Source organism: Sorex fumeus, unplaced genomic scaffold (genome assembly GCF_029834395.1).
Source record: "Sorex fumeus unplaced genomic scaffold, SorFum_2.1 ptg000072l, whole genome shotgun sequence".
Classification (NCBI taxonomy): Eukaryota; Metazoa; Chordata; class Mammalia; order Eulipotyphla; family Soricidae; genus Sorex; species Sorex fumeus.
Genome location: NW_026606129.1, coordinates 15,597,933 through 15,618,084, shown reverse-complemented (window position 1 = coordinate 15,618,084; position 20,152 = coordinate 15,597,933). Strand labels below are relative to the sequence as shown.

General features: G+C 39.5%; 1 protein-coding gene across 4 annotated transcripts in view; it reads right to left on the bottom strand.

Annotated features, from left to right (window-relative positions):
* The window catches only part of CPNE4 (copine 4), a 523,974-nt gene that overhangs the window by 244,535 nt on the left and 259,287 nt on the right, over positions 1 to 20,152 (bottom strand). The gene's annotated exons all lie outside the window — the stretch shown is intronic.

The following is a 20,152-nucleotide window of genomic DNA, read 5'->3' as shown; positions in this document are numbered from 1 at the left end:
TACTATTGCTCTGACCCAAAAATTTCATTTCAAATTTATTCAGATAGTTGACAAATGTGTATTATTTAAAGTCAAAAATTGATGATTACTTGATGAACATTGCAGCATGCTCATTAAGATCAAGATATTTTTAATGCATCCATCATTTCACATTGTGGACTATCTTTTGTGTGTGTGAGAGAACGTTTAAGACCTACTCTATTAATCATGTTATACATTCAATTCTCAGAATTAATTTTGATAACTTGCATCCTTTGATCAATATTATCCATTTGCACGGGTAGAGAGATAGTATGGTAAGTAGAAGGCTTGCCTTGCACATGGCCAATCCAGATTTGATCCCCAGCATCTCACATGAAATCCCAAGCCAGGAGTAAGCCCTGAACACCTCTTAGTATGGCCTGAAAACAAACAAAAATTTCATTTGCATTTCTATGCTTAAAAAATGAATAGGAATATTACATAGAAAACTAAACTATCTTAACTACTATATAATTCTTGTCGTATTCTGGAAAAAGTTCATGTTTTTAGCTATGTATCCTTTCTAATAAATATACATTTTATAGGAATAAAAATTAGTTTGGGTTTTTAAAAATTTTTTCTTAAAAATTTTCAATATTACATGTATAATTTTACGTCTTTATAAAATATTCCATCACAAATCACAAATCACAAATCATCCTGTTATTCGTCGATTGCCTTGAGCAGGCCCCAGTAACATCTCTTTCATCCTAGCTCTGAGATTATATTCAAGGCTCTTTAGGAGAATGAGACCCATCATTGTTACTGGTATTTGGCATATTGGGTATGCCACGGGGAGTTTGCCAGACTCTGCCGTGTGGGCAGGCTACATTCGATAGCCTGCCAGTTTGTCCAAAATATTCCATCATGGACATAAATTAGGTAGCTACATATAAATATGACAATTATTGCGTAGAATGCACTCAAAATGGAATATATTCTCCCATGGAAAGTTTTTTTTCCACATAAAAATGTGACTATGAAGTGTCTCCTAGTGAAATATGCATTTATCATTTCAGGAAGATAAATCAAGGTTCTCTGTGTTACAGGGGATAATTTTAAAAATTGTATAGTTTCAATCTTGCCTAATTACCTAAACTGAATGTAGCAATTAACATCTTAATATGCAAAATATAAGCTGTTTCCCCACTTAAGCTATTTCTCACTGATATTTATAAAGATTTTTTTTCTAAAAATGTTATATTGCATTTTAACAGCAAAAGAAGGTAGTAGGAAATACCCAAATGTATTTTCTAGGAAAACTAGAACATTGCCTTCCTCCTTAACTTTCATGTATGTAAAAAATAGTTCCTGGTACATGGTAGAAGACATTTAATCAGTATCAGTTGAATGAATGAATAAATGAATGAACAACAGAGATTGGAAAAAATGTATTTTACTCAAATTCTCAAATAAGAATTGCTGCTCAATACGTTGAAAAATGGAAAAGAGTGTTAGTTCCTCTCTATCAGAAAAATGTCAGATAATCTAAACATTTACACCTTTTCTTAAACACAGGGTACAAGCACACATGAAATCCAAAGAAAAGATCAGTACCTGCAAACCTGTGACAGAGCATGAAGAGAAGACACCTACAGGTGGATAAAAATTCAGCTAATCAAAACAACAATGACATACTATCTCACACCACAAAGACTGGCACACATCAAAAGGAACAAAACCAACCAGTGCTGGTGGGGATGCAGGGAGAAAGGGACTCTCCTTCATTGTTGGTGGGAATGCTGACTGGTCCAGCCTTTTTGGAAAACAATATGGGCATTCCTCAAAAAACTAGAAATTGTGCTTCTGTGAGACTCAGAAATACCACTTCTGGGAATATACCCTTGGGTACAAAATATACAAAAACACACAGCAGAATATACCCTTGGGTACAAAATATACAAAAACACACAGCAGAAATGACATCTGCACTTCTATGTTTATATAGAAGTACTGTTCACAATGACCAAATGTGGAAACAACCTGAGTGCCTAAGAACAGACGACTGGTTAAAGAAATTTGGTACATCTATGCAATGGAATCTTCTGCAGTTGTTATGAAAAATGAAGTCATGAATTTCACTTATAAATGGATGGACATGGAATATATTATACTGAGAGAAATGAGTCAGAAGAGAAACTGACAAGGAATTATTGCATTCATTTGTGGGATATAAAAAAAAACATAGTATAAGACTAATGCCCAACAATAGAAACAAGGGTCAGAAGGATTGGTCCATGGTTGGAAGTGCTGAGGAAGAGGGGAGTTAGGATAGAGAAGGGACCACTTTGACAATGATGGTTGGAAGGGATTGCTCTGGATGGGAAATGCATGCTGAAAGTAGGTAAAGGACCAAATATGATGGCCTCTCAGTATCTGTATTGTAAACCATAATGCACAGAAGGAGAAGGGGGAAGGGGAAGGGAGAGAGAGAGAAAGAGAGAGAGAGAATAAAAGTGCCTGCCATAGAGGCAGGGATGCTGAGAACATTGGTAGTGATGGAATTGTACACTGGTGGAGAGATAAGTGTTGGAACATTGTATGACTAAAACTTGATCATGAAATCTTTGAAAGTGTGTATCTCTTGGTGATTCAATTTTTTTAAAATGTCCATTACCCTTTTAAAAAAAGAATTCAGCTAAATGGTTTGATGAACTGCTAACGCTAAATGGGAGTTTCAGCTAGAGTGAGCATTTGGACTCTTACAAGAGAGACTCAAAGAAAGTTCACATTACAGAATTTCCTCCAGGGACCCCTGATTTCTCATAAGAAACTGAAGCCAGGCAGGATATTGAACAAAGTTCCCTTCATTGATACGAGCTTGGAGGAAACAGTTTATCACTGTGGGAAATACATGACAAATATGTATTTCCAATGATCAATAGAACTATTATCTGAAGATGGTAAGTGGCGTTCGGGAGTGGTGGTGGATGGGACCTTAGAGAAATAGTAAAGAAATCTCAGCTCCAGGCATATATGCACTTTACCTGAGAGCTTTCAATCCTAAACAATCTGATATACACCATTCAATAGAAAAAATGAGGTGTACAAAAAGAATAACCAACCTCTATCAACAGACACACTAATCTACAGGACTAGAGTGAAGTGATAAGATTTTTACCATTAGACAGAAGAGTTAAAGTAATAACTAACAAACACCTTAAAGGTTATAGTGCAAAAGATGGATGACATGCATGTTAGTAGAGAATGAAACTATAAGAAAGAGTTATATGAAGATATTTTACATAAATAGTGGCATAGAGATGAGGAATGGCTTTGATATGTAGACTTGATTCCATGGACATAAAGTTCAAAATGGTATCTGACTACTACTGTACTCAATGTTCTGAGGGATAGAAGGGAAAGTATGTGTTCTGTAATAAAATAGTATTTTTTTTTGTTTTGTAGGGAAGGGACTCTTTCTAAAACTGTCAATTTCTACAGCTCCTGAATGAACAGAACTTGTATCTTTGATAAAAAGAATCTGGGGCTCTTGCAACAACACAGGGTGCCTTTCAGGAGAGTAAATAGACATAGGTGTCATTGCATGTGAACCTGTGATTATGTTTGGTTACATGGCAATGGAGAATTAACGTTGCAGCTGGATCTTATATGCCTAATCAGTTGATCATAAATTGGAAAGGCAATCCTGATAGGTCAGCCACAAGGGTCATTAAAAGTAGAAGAAGGAGATCAAATAGGAAGTCTTGTAAAGTGATGTGGAAATAAGTCAACCCACAATGACCAATTTGAAGATCAAGGCAGTGAGGACTATAGTAACATCCAGAAACTGGAAAAAGCAAGAAAATGCAGTTTATTTTGCAGGTCCTGGCAGAAGTATTTCTCTGGGAAATCTTCATTTTAATCTGTCAGGCTTATGCCAGACAAGCACACATAATTGTCAGATAAACATTTCGATTGTGTCAATTCATTGAGATTATGGTACATTCTTACAATAGAAAACAAATGTACATTCGAATTTCTTCTTTGCGAAAGTTTCTGTTCATTTCCTCACCCCATTTTTTGAAGGGGTTGGGTGATTTCTTCTTGTGGAGTTTAACCAGTACCTTGTATATCCTTGATATCAACCCCTTGTCGGATGTGTACTTGGTGAATATCCTTTCCCATTCTGTAGGCTGTCTTTGTATTTTGGTCACTGTTTCTTTTGAGGTGCAGAAGCTTCTTAGTTTAAGATAGTCCCATTTGTCTATCTCTGTTTTCACTTGCTCGGCCAGTGGCATGACATCTTTGAAGATACCATTAGCTTCAATATCATGGAGAGTTTTGCCGACTTTGTCTTCAATAAACATTATGGATTCTGGTCTGATATTGAGGTCATAAATTCATTTTGATCTTACTTTTGTGCATGGTGTTAGGCAGAGATCTGAGCCCACTTTTTTGCATGTAGCCATCCAATTTTGCCAGCACAGTTTATTGAAGAGGCTTTCCCTGCTCCATTTCACTTTTCTTGCCCCCTTATCAAAAATTAGATGATTATATGTTTGGGAGGAAATGTCAGTATATTCAACTCTGTTCCATTGGTCTGCAGCTCTGCTTTTGTTCCAGTACCATGCTGTTTTAATTATTACTGCCTTGTAGTAGAGTTTGAAGGCACATGAGAAAATGCTCTACATCACTAATCATCAGAGAGATGCAGATCAAAACCACAATGAGATATCATTTCACACCACAGAGACTGGCCCACATCCACAAGAACAAAAGCAACCGGTGCTGGCGCGGATGTGGCGAGAAAGGGACCCTCCTTCACTGCTGGTGGGAATGCCGGCTGGTCCAACCCTTTTGGAAAACAGTATGGACGACTCTCAAAAAATTAGAATTTGATCTGCCATTTGACCCAGCTATAGCACTCCTGGGAATATATCCCAGAGAGGCAAAAAGGTATAGTCGAAGTGACATCTGCACTTGTTTGTTCATTGCAGCACTCTTTACAATAGCCAGAATCTGGAAAAAACCTGAGTGCCCAAGAGCAGATGACTGGTTAAAGAAACTTTGGTACATTTACACAATGGAGTACTATGTAGCTGTTAGAAAAGATGAAGTTATGAAATTTACATACAAGTGGTACTACATGGAAAGTATCATGTTAAGCGAAATGAGTCAGAAAGAGCGGGATAGACACAGAAAGATTGCATTCATCTGGGGAACATAAAGCAACAAAAAGGGAGATTAACACCCAGGAATGGCTGAGATTAGTACCAGGAATTTTGCTTCATGAATGGAAGGCCAGCCACAAGTTCTAGGTGAAAAGGAAGCTCAGATAGAGAAGAGAGTACCAAATGAAGGGTGTTGTGAGGACCCTCCCAGGGTGGGAGAAGCATGCTAAAAGTAGTGTATAGACCAAACATGATTGCCACTCAAAGCCTCTCTTGCAAAACACAGTACCCAAAAGAAGAGAGAGAGAACAAGGGGTAATACCCTGCCACAGAGGCAGGATAGGACGGGGGGGGGGATGGGGGGTGGGGGGGATGCTGGGACCCGTGGTGATGGATGACGGGCACTGGTGGAGGGATGGGCACTTGATCATTGTATAACTGAAACCCAAGCACAAAATTTGTAAGCCTATAACTGTACCTCATGGTGTTTCACTAATAAAAAAAGAAAAAAAAAGAATTAAAAAAATTTAAAAAAAAAGAAAACAAATGTACATTCTAGTCTCCCTCACAAAGTATCACAAAATATGTGGGGGAAAGTGAGGCAGAATGTTCAACCCATACAGTGTTGTTAATCAATGTCAAATGAGATGGACATGAAATCCAACTACAAACTGAGGAGAGACCAAGGGAACAAACTCTAACAGTAGACAACAAACAGATCATCAGCTATATTGTTCACATAGATTGTGAATGGTCCATGATTGCTGAGATACTACTGGAGAAATTTATAAGCTGAAAAAATAAAGGAAATAGACAACTTCAAATGAGGTAGGCAAAAGAGGCTGATCACACTTCTCAAGGTCATCAGAAGATTAATTTAGGTTGGCTAAATTCATCTGTATGTCTGTCCCTGAATGGCCAAAAACCTGCTGTGGCATGTACAAGAAAAAATATATACATATAGAATCAAGTAAGGACATAGAGAAGTGTAATGATATTTGCACCTGAAAAAGACCTCATTATCTTAGGATGAGCACGTGGGATACAGAACAGAAAATCATAGGAAGAAAATTTCAGCAATGTCTTCACATCTAGTAGGTCACACACTTGATAAGAACTCAAGTTGTTGCTCTGTATTTAAAGCTGTCTTTTATGAGTTTCAAGCTTCTCTCACATCCCAAACTGAACTGGGATTATTTCTCTGAGGATACTATTCAATTAGTGTGGATGTAAAAGTTCTTTGTTCAGTGTGCCCAGAAATGGGCATTATGGAAATTTCACATCAGTTAATGCTTGGATTTTCAACTTAATGAACGTTGTTCTAATGAAAATGAGGAGAAACTCTGTAAAGACTTAAAACTACAGAAAAGAATTTGTAAAACTATAACAGGAAAACCAGAAAGAATGCACATTTTGTATACAACATAAATCCCAACATGGGAAATAGCTTTCCAAGTTGAGAAAGTGAAAAAGAAAATATGGCATACTAGAATAGCAGAAGCAATAATAGTATCAAAATCCATTCCTGTTCCTTTAATATACACAAATGTAATGTGTATATGTACATATATGCAAGCATATGGAAATTTAAAGTGAGCAGCATCATGACATTAAATTGGAATGTCCTTTAACTTTGGTTAGGGACTGTAGCACTGTCCTCCCATTGTTCATTGATTTGCTCCAGCGGGCCCAGTAATATCTCCACTGTGAGACTTGTTACTGTGTTTGCAGGTTATATAAAACATTCCATTTTATGTAAATCTGGAAGAAACATTAACTGATTTTCCATGAGGGACAGCAGAGGAAGGTGGCGAAGGTCACTGGTTTTATTCTTAAACTATCCAATTGTGGTCACTTGAAGAGGGAGTGATTATTGTGTCAGAAAGCAGTGTACTCTGGGAGGAGAGACCCAGAACACGTTGATATCGTAGCATCTGAATCTAAAAAATGTAATGTACTTGATGATGCCGAGCATTTGTATTGGGAAATTAGGGGGAGAAAAAAATCTTTCTTTATCTAAGGTATTCAGGATCAATTGTGTTGCCTCGAAGGGGTCTGGCATCTGTTTGAGAGCAAATGGCAAAGGTCCAAGAAAGAACAAACTTCATATGGTATGGTACCCTCAAAAAGTTCAATGTACACACATATTTCAAACAGGACTTTGGGGTTGACTCAGAAAACACCCACATACTAGGAGGCATATAGGTGCTTGTAATAGCAGGTATTGGTGGAAAAGACTAGGTTACTCCATTTTAAGTACACGCTCTCCAACCTCAGAACTCAAAACAAACAAAAGCATTGTTCTGACTCTTGTTACCTGGACTTTGCAGTGTGACAGAAGGGTTTCAGCTCATTGTAGTCACTCAAAGAATTTGACCCACAGAGTAGTCATTAATTTGAACATTGGTAGTCATTGTTCCAGAAAAAACAGCACTCCGGAGGGTCTTTCACATGGTCTTAGACTGGAAACGATCTATTCCTTATCATTCACAGGCCAGAACTAATCATCAGGTCCTTCAATCCCAAGGGCCCAGAAAATGCAACCAACTTTGTGTTTGGAAGGCAGAGAACTGGAAAGAACCTTATCCTTTGCAGCTTCTGTAGTCTTTATTTTTAATGGGCATGAGACACTTGACTATGATGCTGACAGTAGCTTGAATCTTTGAGACAAGTCTCCAGGATTATGGAGCACCAACAATCAGGAGGAGGTCTACAGAAGTGCAACCTAATTTTAAGAAACTGGTGAGCCTGGTGGATAAAGGAAGATTATAAGAATTAAATATGTATGGTTTGACTGAGCAGACCCAGTGGGGAGCAACAGTAGGTGGTAGAGGTGGACAGGGTAGCAATCTAAAACTATTCCTAATACGTAAAGGATCAGAAGGGTGAATTATTCGGCATAAAATTCATAAAATATATCACTAGATATTCTACAGAAGGATATGAGGAAACAGATTTTGGGATTGTGAAATTGAACGAGCTGCTAACAGTACCAATAAAAAGAAGCACTCATGGATACTTTCTATCTGAGAAGACTGGGGGAAGGAAATAGAAAGAATCAGAACAGAGACTCTCTAGGAATGGAGACAAAGAGAATCCAGAGGTAAACCTGACCGCTCATGTTAAATAGGCATGTTTCTTAGTTGGAATTCAACTTGAAGAGACAAGGCTATAAGCAGATATGATGTCCTGATAATATTTTTGAGAGACTAGAGCAAATGAAGCTTAAGTAAACCAAGGAGAGCGATTCAGTGACTGCCCCTCCCACCATATCCTCTGTTCCATCACAGGAAGATTCCACAGTCTGTGTCAGGACAGTAGTCAGAGCACATTGGGAAAATATTTGAAAATCCACAATTGGGTCAGGGAGATAGTATGGGAGGTTAAGGCAGTTACCAGACATCCAACTTGCCCCTGTTCATTCTCTGGTTCTGCATACCGTGCCCCGACCCCCCCCCCCCACACACACACACCCAGCATGGCCAGGTATGATCCCTGAATAAAGAACCAAGAGAATATAAAGAATATTTTTATATTTCTTTGGCCCCCGAGCCAAATAAATATAAAAATAAAACAAATATTCACTATTATTGTGGTTTAAGGTATTTGTATATGTATTTTAAAACTACCTCAAGTCTAAAACCACAGGTTTGAATATGTGCAGGTCTAAATCTGCTCCTTAAGCACCAAATAAAGGGTGTTGGGAGGATTCTACCAGGATGGTAGAATGTAAACTATAGACCGAACATGATAACCCCTCAATGCCCTCAATGCCTCTTTTGCAAACCACAGCACTCAAAAGGAGAGAGAACAAAAGGGAATGCTCTGCCACAGAGGCAGGATGTCGGGGTGGGGGGGAGGGGGGAATGGGGAAGATGTGGGGTGGGAAGGATACTGGGATCAGTAGTGGTGGAAATTGGGGACTGGTGGAGGGATGCGCACTTGATCATGGTATAATTGAAACCCAAGCACAAAGATTTGTAAGTCTACAACTGTACCTCATGAAGTTTCACTAATAAAAAATTTTTTAAAATAATAAAATAAATAAATAAATAAATCTGCTCCTTAGATACTAAAATGATCTGAGGTTATCCTGGTGAGTATTTAAGAAATGGAGAATAGATAATAGTGTCCTCTCCTTGCCTTCCACACATTCTCACACCATAAATGTAGCTCACTCTTCCTGAAAAGTCTGAAATGGAAATTGGGGGTGGAGTGGAAAGTATCTTCATTAAGAAACTTTTTAAATAGGTGGGGGTTGGCTTACTGGTTGTGGTTTCCTCTAATTTTGAGGTGTTTGAATGTGTTCCTTTTTCCCAGTTTTATCTTTCAAACAAAAAAACCCGAGGGGATTTGTTAGTTTAGTTTGGCTCTTCCAGGTGAAAAACACTTATATTCAGAGTTGATAGACTCAAATCAATACCCCCTGAAGGAACAAAATGTATATCAATTAACTTCTGAACAATAAAAAAGATAACCCTAAACAAACTCCAAATTTTCTAATTTTGAATTTCTCCTGGTATCTCTGCAAAAAAACCCCCACACAAGCCAATAAGAACAAGACAGGCTTTTCCTCCATACAGTCAAAGCCAAAGGAGGAATTTTCACAGTACGAATTTAGACTAACTAAATGCTTTGTTCGCATTCTTTATTTTCTATTTTGTTTTGGTTTTTATTTTTGGGGTCATGCCCCACAGTTCTTTGTGGCTACTCCCAGCTCTGAGCTCAGAGATCTTTTCTGGCTGAGTTTGTGGGATCATATAATACCAGAGATTAAATCCACACCTCCCGCATGCATGCAACGATTGAGTTCAGACCATTAAGCTATCTCTCTGGCTCTGTCCACATCTTTTCTAAGGAAAACAAATTATCTTCCTAAATGTCAACTACAACTTCTACCTAGTACTACCCACTACCTCATCAACACCCCATGTTCTAAGTTGAACAGATAGTTACAAACCCCTTTGCCTTAAAATCAACTTTACTGATATTTAACTTATAGTAAACTACTCCTTTAACAAGAACAGATAAATGTGTTTTAACCAACATGCACAGATATGTAAATAGCACCAAAATCAATAAATTTTCTATCTTATGCATTTTTTGAAGAACTATTTCTGTTGCTCTTTCTAAAGACTTAGGTTTACCTAATATGGAAGGAAAGGCTCTTTTCTGTGCAAATTAGTAATGTGGGAATATGGGGTAAGAAGTTCTACTGAAACCAAAACCAAGACAAGTGTATAAGCCCTAGGGGAAAGAGACCCAGGGAAGCAGAGTAAGGTAGGTCAGAATGGTGGGAATGGGGGGTACCCTTGATTTGCATTTTTTCAGTAGGAAACTAGTAAGTCAGAAACACTTCCAGAGAAGGTAAGACTGGGAGGAGGGGAAGGAGTTAACCAAGTTGCTCTGAGCGAAAAGATCCAGGCTAAGGCAAGGGTTAACGTACAAATCCTGGGGATGGAGAGATAGCACAGCAAGTAGGGCGTTTGCCTTGGACGCAGCCAACCTGGGTTCGATTCCCAGCATCCCATATGGTTCCCCAAGCACCACCAGGAGTAATTTCTGAGTGCAGAGCCAGGAGTAACCCCTGATCATTGCTGGGTGTGACCCAAAACAAAACAAAATAAAGTACAAATCCTCAGCTTAGGAATGTACCTATCATATGTAAGGAACAGCAAGAAAGACTGATGTTAGAAGACTCAAGAGTGAACGAGGGGTGCATATTAGGACAGGAGGTGAGAGGCATTATGAAAGAATCAAACCATGTAGGGCTTGGTTTCATAAGTCTTTGGAGGACTTATGAATGTCATTCAACCACATCACATGGCGGAGTGAAGAAGAGTCTGGGACCAGCCAGTCACAGCATTAGTCCAGGAAGAGGTGGTAGGTCTATATTAGTCTTGGTCTGAGATCCCAAAAGATTAAGCAACAAAAGGCCAGCAAAGATTATAAAGTGGCAGGCACCTGAACAACCCAGAACTTCCAGAAAAGAAGCCAGGAGGCCCAGGAGACCTGAAACATTGCTGCTGAGCTCACAGCAGAGATTCAAGAGCGAAGTACTCCCGGGAGCCACGGGAGATGAAAAGCAGAAAAAAGTCCTTTCCCAATCTTTTCCAAGAAGAGGCACTTTGTCACCTCCCCTAAATGAAGAAATTAAATAAAAGAAACACTGCCTACCCAAAGCTGAAAGGTTGCCAGCTCCTGTTCTGTAAGAATCCCAGGATCCTTTTAGCAAGGGGCTAGGTTCTACTCTGAACATGCACTGGGTGTTCCACAGACTCTACTCCCCTGAGGTTCTCAACGTTCTAGAGCCACAGAACCATTTCCAAAACCCATTTGAAAAAAACAGTCATTGGATGGGTAATCCAAAAGGGTCCATTTCACCCTGCTTACTTTCATGGCCAAGATATTGACTGCTTTTCAAGAAATATACAATTGCTTTATTAGTTGAGTGCATAAAGACACTGCAGTATTTATGTTCTTCCTCATCCCATTAGCAGCAGTAGGGATTGTAACAACCCACACAATGAAGAAACAGACCTTGCAGGAGAAAGGCAAAATGGTTAATGGCAGAGATGCCCAGTGGAGTCATCTTGTGGATAATGCAGAATCAGATGGTCTGTGCTCAGTTTCTTCAACTGCTTTGTGTTCTTTTCACTAAAGGCATGAGTAAGGACTAAAGAAATGCCCTTTCTACAAACTAAAAGTGTACTTGCTTCCTTCTGTATGTTCAGCATTAACTACATTCTCACTACTCAAAATACGGCCCATGGAGCAAAAGCATTGCATCACCCAGGATTCCTGCAGAAACGGTGAGCCTCAGGCCCAGCCTGTTCAGTCAGAATTTTCATTGGAGTAAAATGTCTTTCTCACACCTTCAGATCTAACACACTCAGTGCGAAATTGGATTAAGCCCCAATTTAATCGTGGCATCGACCCCCATAGTACAGAGACTCATCCCATTTTATGGATTAAGATACTAAGGTTCAGCTATTCCATAATCATTCTAAAAGACAGATGCTTCTAATAGTACTTCTCCACTTCATTCTATAGGGAGCCAAGGAAACAAGGCAGAGGAGGGAAATAAAGGAAATCTTTCTGCATTTCCTTGCCACAGTGCTTAAAAGGGGGAGGGGGCAGGAGACCACCATGGTCATATGCAAGTACTCTAGGTGTGTAAGAGGAAAATATTATTTCAAATTAGGCTGAAGTTAATAAAAAAAAACCATACCAGGAAAACATGAAAGGTCTTCTAGAAGACTAAAATTTCAGACCCCTCCCCCATACACCTTATAGAGTAAAAGAGGACACACACACACACACACACACACACACACACACACACACCACTTTCTTTAAGAAAACCATATACTGCTCAGCATGAATATGTATAATTAGATGTTCCCTAGGAGTGAGAAGTAGTAATTAATTCAGTGTTAAACATCACAATCTATTACTTGAACTCCATAGCAACCATGGTTGCCAATATAGAGAAAACAAAATTTCAGGGCCTATTTTTAAGTGATTACATTGAAAATTTTGAAAATGTGTAAAAGCTGACACTTGCTATTTTTAAATGAAAACAATAGCCATTAACTTAGGGAGTAAAGAGGGATGCTAATGAATATAGACAAACAGACAAAGGGATTTTTTTTTCAGCCAAGAAAAAAAGCTCATGGACATAATGAGTCTGACCTGTTCTGCTAAGCCCAGCTGCTCACTCCAGGAGAGAAAACTGTTCTTTTATACCAAGATGACACCTTAATTATTTCTTTAAAATCTTGATCTTTGGAATCAAACTAACTAGATTTGAACTAGATTAGACTGGTCATGTAATGTGTTTTCCTAGCCAAGTTGCTTACTTGATTCCTTTGAAGACCTTCAAATATTACACTAGGGAGAATAATAGATTATCTCACAAGGTAGCTCAAAGGATTTCATGTCAAATAACCAACAGAGAGGTATTGTGGACTGAGTTACTATGTAAAATCAAAAAGGAACAGCTGTACAGCAGCAGCGGTCTATCTGTCCCGCCGCCCATGTTAGGTAGTCTCACCCTGCTTCCCCCACCCCGGGGAGGTCAATGGCTATGGGCAGGTGAAGGAAGGAAACAAGGGCCAGGCTGGTTAGTCTTAGTTGCAGTTTATTCCAATCCCATCTCCATTCTCCTCTGATTCTCCTCCTGCTTCTTCCTCCCCCATGCTACTTCATTCTCCTTCTCCATCCCCCTTCATCCTCTTTCTCTGGAGTCTGGATTCTGATCCTCATCTCCCAGCCCACTCTTTCAGTCTAGTTAAATCCCCAAGCATGAGGGGTTGGGGTAACAATTACACATAGGTGCAATCACAATCAATAGGGTTAGAATTCTTTCCCTCGGGAACATCCACTCCTAGGACAGATCCTCATTATCAGATCAATTCACTCTAGAGCAAATTCCCCTGGGTGTGTTTCTCCTCTCCTTGTGTAACAAACATATAAGCATATATAATATAAACCATTTTGTATGGATACAGTAAGAAATACCTTAAACTTATGGAATTGCCCTCCTAGGGCCATCTTGATCTCAGACTCCAGTGCTCAGGCCAGATAGTCTTTCCTACCTCTAGCAGGATGCTGGTCTCATCATTACTTTTGGATCATGACAGCATTTGTCTATGATCAAACTCTTAACTTATAGTTAAGAATCATGGCACTTTGGCCTGGCCCATTTTGATGCCAGGGTAGCTCACCGCTTGCCCTGGGTTCATTCAGTCCCTCGTCAGGACCCTGCTTTTGGGATAGTAGGAACTAAGGGCAACTGAGGCTTAAGTCGAGAAAGCAGATGCCCGGGAGTGAATAATATTCAAAGCCAATTAAATCCTAAGTTACAAAGCATAATGTTAACAGTCTTCCTGTATCTATACAAAACGGGCGTTGCTTTAAAGTAAACTGTTCATAAGGCATAAAGAGAGGAGAAAGGCAATATTTCACTCACACATATAAAATCATAGATTTCTGAGGAATCTAACCTTACAAGTTAAGAGAGTCTGATTAGGGGGAAAGCTGATTAACTGGTTGTGGAGGAGAGAATAGGGAAGAATTTACAGATAAACACAATGGAATGGAAGTGCCTCAGGAGCACTGTGATGGGTGTAACCTGATAAACCTAAGCTCCTTGTGGAGAAAGGGAGAAAGGACAAAGCAATGTCATCCTACAAGTTACCTTGGAACCAGATTATGGATTTAACATTCAATATATTTATTAGACTAGGTGTAGAGAATAAACATCTGAGGCAGGAAAGGAGAGGGGATGGGAGGTAGATGGGAGGGGAGAGAAGGTTTAAAAAAAGGGAAGAAAGAGGACAAGATCAGGCAGAACACAAGGACAGCCATCAAGCACCTAGATAGGACTACTGACCTCATGGAAGTTCTAGAGATTAGCTGAACTGACAGATGACAGTGGATTGAAATGGCCAGGATATTTATTCCCAGCTCCATTCATCCTTCAGCCTATTGATAAAAGGAAGGACAATACTTGAAGTTGGTTGATCTCTGCAGCTGAGGTGATCACTAAGGATACTGATAACACTCTAGCAATGTGAAACAGGTTTGAAGGGGCAGCTGGTCCCAGATTTCTACACCCAACACATCTCATGCAAGTCACATTGGGTTCATTTCATTTGTTCACACCCTCTACTAAGAGATTTTGGCAGGTGGAACAAATGCCCATTGGGATGAACATAGTTCCAAGTATTTCTGTTCTTGAAAATAATTTTCAAGACTAGAGAGAGAGCTCAAAGGACCAGAACACAATCTATAAGCACAAGGTGTCAAAGTTCTATTTCCTGGGCCACATATTTTCCCAAGTACTTCCAAAAAGGACCCTTTAGTACAAAGCCCAGAGTTAGAAACAGCCCCTGAGCACCACCAGGTATGAGTTAATAACCTAAAAAAGAATAAAATAATGAACTCTGGCACCGTGAGACCCCAGAGGACGATCAGAACACCCACCAAAACCACAACCACATCTGAACTTTCAGCACTCTCTTAGATTCTGGGTTTTGTGGCTCTAAAACCCATACAATCTCTGGCTTGAAGAACAGCCACACATTCTAGGGGAAAAGAGAGCTCAGATAGAGAAAGGAGCACCAAATAAAGGGTGTTGGGAGAATCCTCCCAGGATGGGAGAAGCATGCTGAAAGTAGACTATAGACCAAACATGATTGCCACTCAATGCCTCTTTTGCAAACCACAACATCCAAAAGGAAAGAGAGAGCAAAAGGGAATGCCCTGCCACAGAGGCAGGGTGGGATGGTAGCATGGGGGGTGGGGGGATACTGGGACCTGTGGTGGTGGAAAATGAGCACTGGTGGAGGGATGGGTGTTTGATCATTGTATAATTGAAGCCCAAACACACAAATTTGTAAATCTACGACTGTACCTCATGGTGTTTCACTAACAAAAATTTTTTTAAAAAATGTAAATGGTGGATAATGGGCACTGGTGGAGGGATGGGTACTGGATCATTGTATAACTGAAACCCAAGCACAAAAATTTGTAAGTCTACAACTGTACCTCATGGTGTTTCACTAATAAAAATTAAAAAAATAAAACCCATGCAATCTCTTTTACTCTCGATAATTCTCAGAGATATTGTTCATCTGCTTTTTGCGGTAGACAAAACAAGTGTAGAGAGTAGGCAAAAGGAGTGAGGGAGAAGTTATAAAGGAAAGGACACAATATTGAACTGTTTTGTTTGTTTATTTGTTTCGTGGTGCCAAGAAACAAACCTGAGATACTGCATATAAGGCAGGCACTTTTTCTCTGAGTAACAACCCCTAACTCTTCTGCCCACACCATTACCTATTCAACAGCAATTCAATTTCATGACAGCTGAACAACAGCAGCACCAAGATCCCTGTTCCATTTCTTCCTATTTGTTGTGGAAGGTGACTCATGTATCTTGCCAACTCACTTAACCTTTATGCCACAGTGTTCCCACAGATTTAAGAGTAATCAGCGCTTGCTTTCTCCCTAATCCTACCTGCCAATGGCTAGATCACAGGCCCTCTTTGGTCTTTACCATATTAGAACCCACCAGTGACATGTCAGAATGGGAAGTGATGGAATGTCAGGTCTTGGAGATGAGCTTGGATGAAAGGAATGGGTCAGTGATAGATGCTTAAGTCCCCAGAACAAAAACCAGCTTCTGCTAATTTTCAGAAGAGATTTTGATAAAGAGCATTAGGGATGTAGGAAGAAGGGGGGAAGGTTATAAGACTAGGCTTGGGAACTGACAAGAGTGCACAGTCCTATAACGGTCTAGCCTCAAGGAGCAGTTGTTTCCTTAGGGCACAGGGTTTGAATTGATGATCTCTGTTCTGAAAGTGTAGCTGCAGTGATGCCCAATATTCCTTCTACCCTACATCACTCACTTAGGATAGAAGTTCTAGAGAGATCATAAGTTTGATCGCTTCCTATCTGCAAGAGGGAGAACACAGAGAGGGCAGGATTCTCCATTGCAATGAAGGTTCACATTTTTCTCTCATTAGTGCTACACAAACTGCAGAATTCATGTCACAGAAGGCAAAGGGGAGACTCAGAAAGGGAAATGGAGTCATGTACTACAACGCAAATTTCCACCATATATCTCTGCAGCTTGCTCATTCATTCTTTAGTCCACAAATCAAAACAATGCTCTTCTTTTTACTCTTAGGTGTATGGATCCTTTCAAAACCCTGCTTCACATTATAAATGACGCCTGCACCTATATGTTCATTGCAGCACTGTTCACAAGTAGCCAGAATCTGCAAACAACCCGAGTGCCCCCAAAACAGACGACTGGTTAAAGAAAGTTTGATACATCTACACAATGGAAAACTATGCAGCTGTCAGGAAAGATGAAGTCATGAAATTTGCTTATAAGTAGATGATCATGGAGAGTATCATGCAAAGTGAAATGAGTCAGACAGAGAGGAACAGACATACAATGACTTTACTCATTTGTGGAACATAAAATAACATAATATTAGATCAACACCCAGGAACAGTAGAGACAGAGCCAAGGAAGTCTGCTCCATGGCTGGTAGCTTTCCTCATGAACTGGGGGAGAAGGCAGCTGGAATAGAGAAGGGATCACTAAGTCAATGATGGTTGGAGGAATAGTTCTGGATGGGGGATGTGTGCTGAAAGTAGATAAAGGACCCAATGTGATGGCCTCACAGTACCTTTATTACAAACCATAATGCCCAAAAGTAGAGAGAGTATGGGAGAAATTGTCCATAGAGACAGGGGGAGGTGTATGGTGGGGGGGAGATATTGGGGACACAGATGGTGGAAAAGGTGCACTGGTGAAGAGATGTGCGTTTGATCATTGTGTGACTGAAACTCAAACATGAAAGTTTTGTAACTGTATCTAATTGTGATTCAATAAAAAATAAAGAACCCTGTTTCTCAGATCTTTGGGTCTCTTCAGGACTTCATAGATTTCCCACTTACTTTTAATAATTCCTTTGACCTGTCAACTTTGAGCATCTCTTCCAGGGATTACCCATTTCCTTTACTTACAAGTGGAGTATAATGTTAAACAGTCTTCCCAGGAAGTAAGAAGAACTTGGAAAATCAGTCATCTAGGGAAATTGAAATTTTACTATGATCCTAACAATCAGGGTACAGAAAGCCAATTAATCCCCCAACTCTATAAACTCAAAGAGACTAGATTTATAAAACAAAATAAAAGACAATTCGGCTGATTCATCAGCTAATTCTGAAATAAAACATTATGTTTCACAGCTTCTAAAACAAAGTATTTAGATTTTTAAATTGTAGTCAGATCGCTATCAAAGGCTTTTGGTCCTATCACCTTAGGAATCTTACAACAATGTCTATGCAGGATTTGGTGTGTGGCATTTTTTGTTAAGAAACCATAAAGAAGCTTTTTTTTGTGGTCCTTATGCTGGCTGCCATGATTCCTAGAGAGGCCTCAATCAATAATGGTAACTACTCTTAACTCAAATGAATTGCTTCCCAAGGGGAATAATAAAAAATTATAAATAAATTCAGTCTCTGAGTCTTGGCCATTGATGGGATTACACGGCGCCAGGGGGCCAGTTGGTGGGTGTGACCCCTGCCTACTGGAATTTGGAGGATCTGGGTGGAGGATGCTCAGCCCCGATCCGAGTAGGCTTGGAGATCTCAGCCCCGGGATCCGCATGCCTTTGTTCCTCTGCTGGTACCTTCATGCATTCGCGGCCGCGACATCTTATTATCTCATTCCTACTTTGGACAAACTGGCAGGCTACCGAATGTAACCTGCCCACACGGCAGAGTCTGGCAAACTCCTTGTGGCGTACCCAATATGCCAAATACCAGTAACAATGATGGATCTCATTCTCCTAACCCTGAAAGAACCTTGAATATAGCACTTTTTAAAAAACCTCAGGGCTAGGACAAAGGAGACATTACTGGGGCCTGCTCGAGGCAATCGACGAACAACAGGATGGTCATGATTGTGATAGGAATAAATTCAGAAAATGAATTAATTTTGATTTTTCCTAACTACTCATATACTCTTTATATCCCAGGTAATTCACAATACATTCATTTGATAGGACAGAGAAATGTGAACATGACTTTGCCACTCAATCATCAAAAATGATGTCTCTGCTGGTTTTGAAGGGTAATTGTTATGTCTACTTGCACATAGAAGTAAATATCTGCCCCAGTCATGACCTTAGAGTCAACAGTCACCTCAGTTTACTGATAGAATGCATTCAAGATCAGCGCTTCATACCTGCAGTTCCAGAAAAAAATCCATCTTCCTAAGAGTTTATCTGAGAAGCCCTCCTGTGTCATATTCTTCAACTGATTCTCAACCAGATCTCAATCTCCAAAATAATTTCTCAGCAGGCAGGCAGAAATAAATGGCAATGCACACCGCACACACTTTTAATGCCAGCAAAAGAGGATGGGTGCCAACATTTGACTATGTGCCAAGCATTGGGCTAGATGATTCGCACAACATGTGGTCCTCATACAACCCTGTAGGATGCTGAATAACAGGATGCCAAGTTACTATCTGGATGGTTGTCTACAAATGCTGAAGATACCATGCCCATTAATTGACAGAACTTGATTTGACCCTGGATGCAATGCTCTTTAGACTTCCACAAAGGTACCCCCAAGTAGATGATAGTTTGGCAATGCCCTGGCTCAGCTATCAGCCTCTCAGAGATCATGCCATCAATACAAAAACCAACACCAAGAGTTGTGGAGATGAAAAAGTGCCATATGTTCTGAATATAGCCAGGGTCAAGGCTTTCATTTTCACTGAGCACATGGCAATTAAATATCATCCTGAAAGCAAATGATGGAGGATGTGCTTTGGAGCAGCACTGGGGCACTTTCTAATGAATGCAAAAATAACTGGAGTTGTAAAATCATGTTGTAATCACACCCTTCTTAAAGGTTAGGCATCAAGGCCAAATTGATTTCATCATCCACATTGCAAAATATTTAAAGATAAGCACACGCTGTGAAATTTAAATAAAAATCCTACATTAAAACTAGATTCTGTTTTCAGTCTGATATCAAGTATAGCAAGCCAGATAGTTCTCTTTGTTTATGTAAAGGAAAAAGAAATGGAAGTTCTGTTCTGTATATTGAAACATGCAACCAGATTGCAAGATCTGGATACAGAAAATATTTCATGATTCTCTGGAGGATTTTCATAATCTAGTTAAGAGAAGGCATACAATAATTTTTTGTTGCATGAACAAATGAATCAATGAATGAAAAAGGTTGCCTTATTCAGGAAGATTCAGGTGTCAGGTGTCAGAATCTGATACAGAATCTAAAACATGCTAAACTCTCAGAATACTAAAGCACTAATATAAAAGATATAAAACCTGACTTCCACAGTTATCAAGCTGGGTAAATCAATTAAATTTGGTTGTCTTTAGCAATTTATTTGCCAGATGAGAGACTTGAAAGGTTTCATCAAGATAGTTACTCTATGGTTCCAAGAAATTCAAAATTCA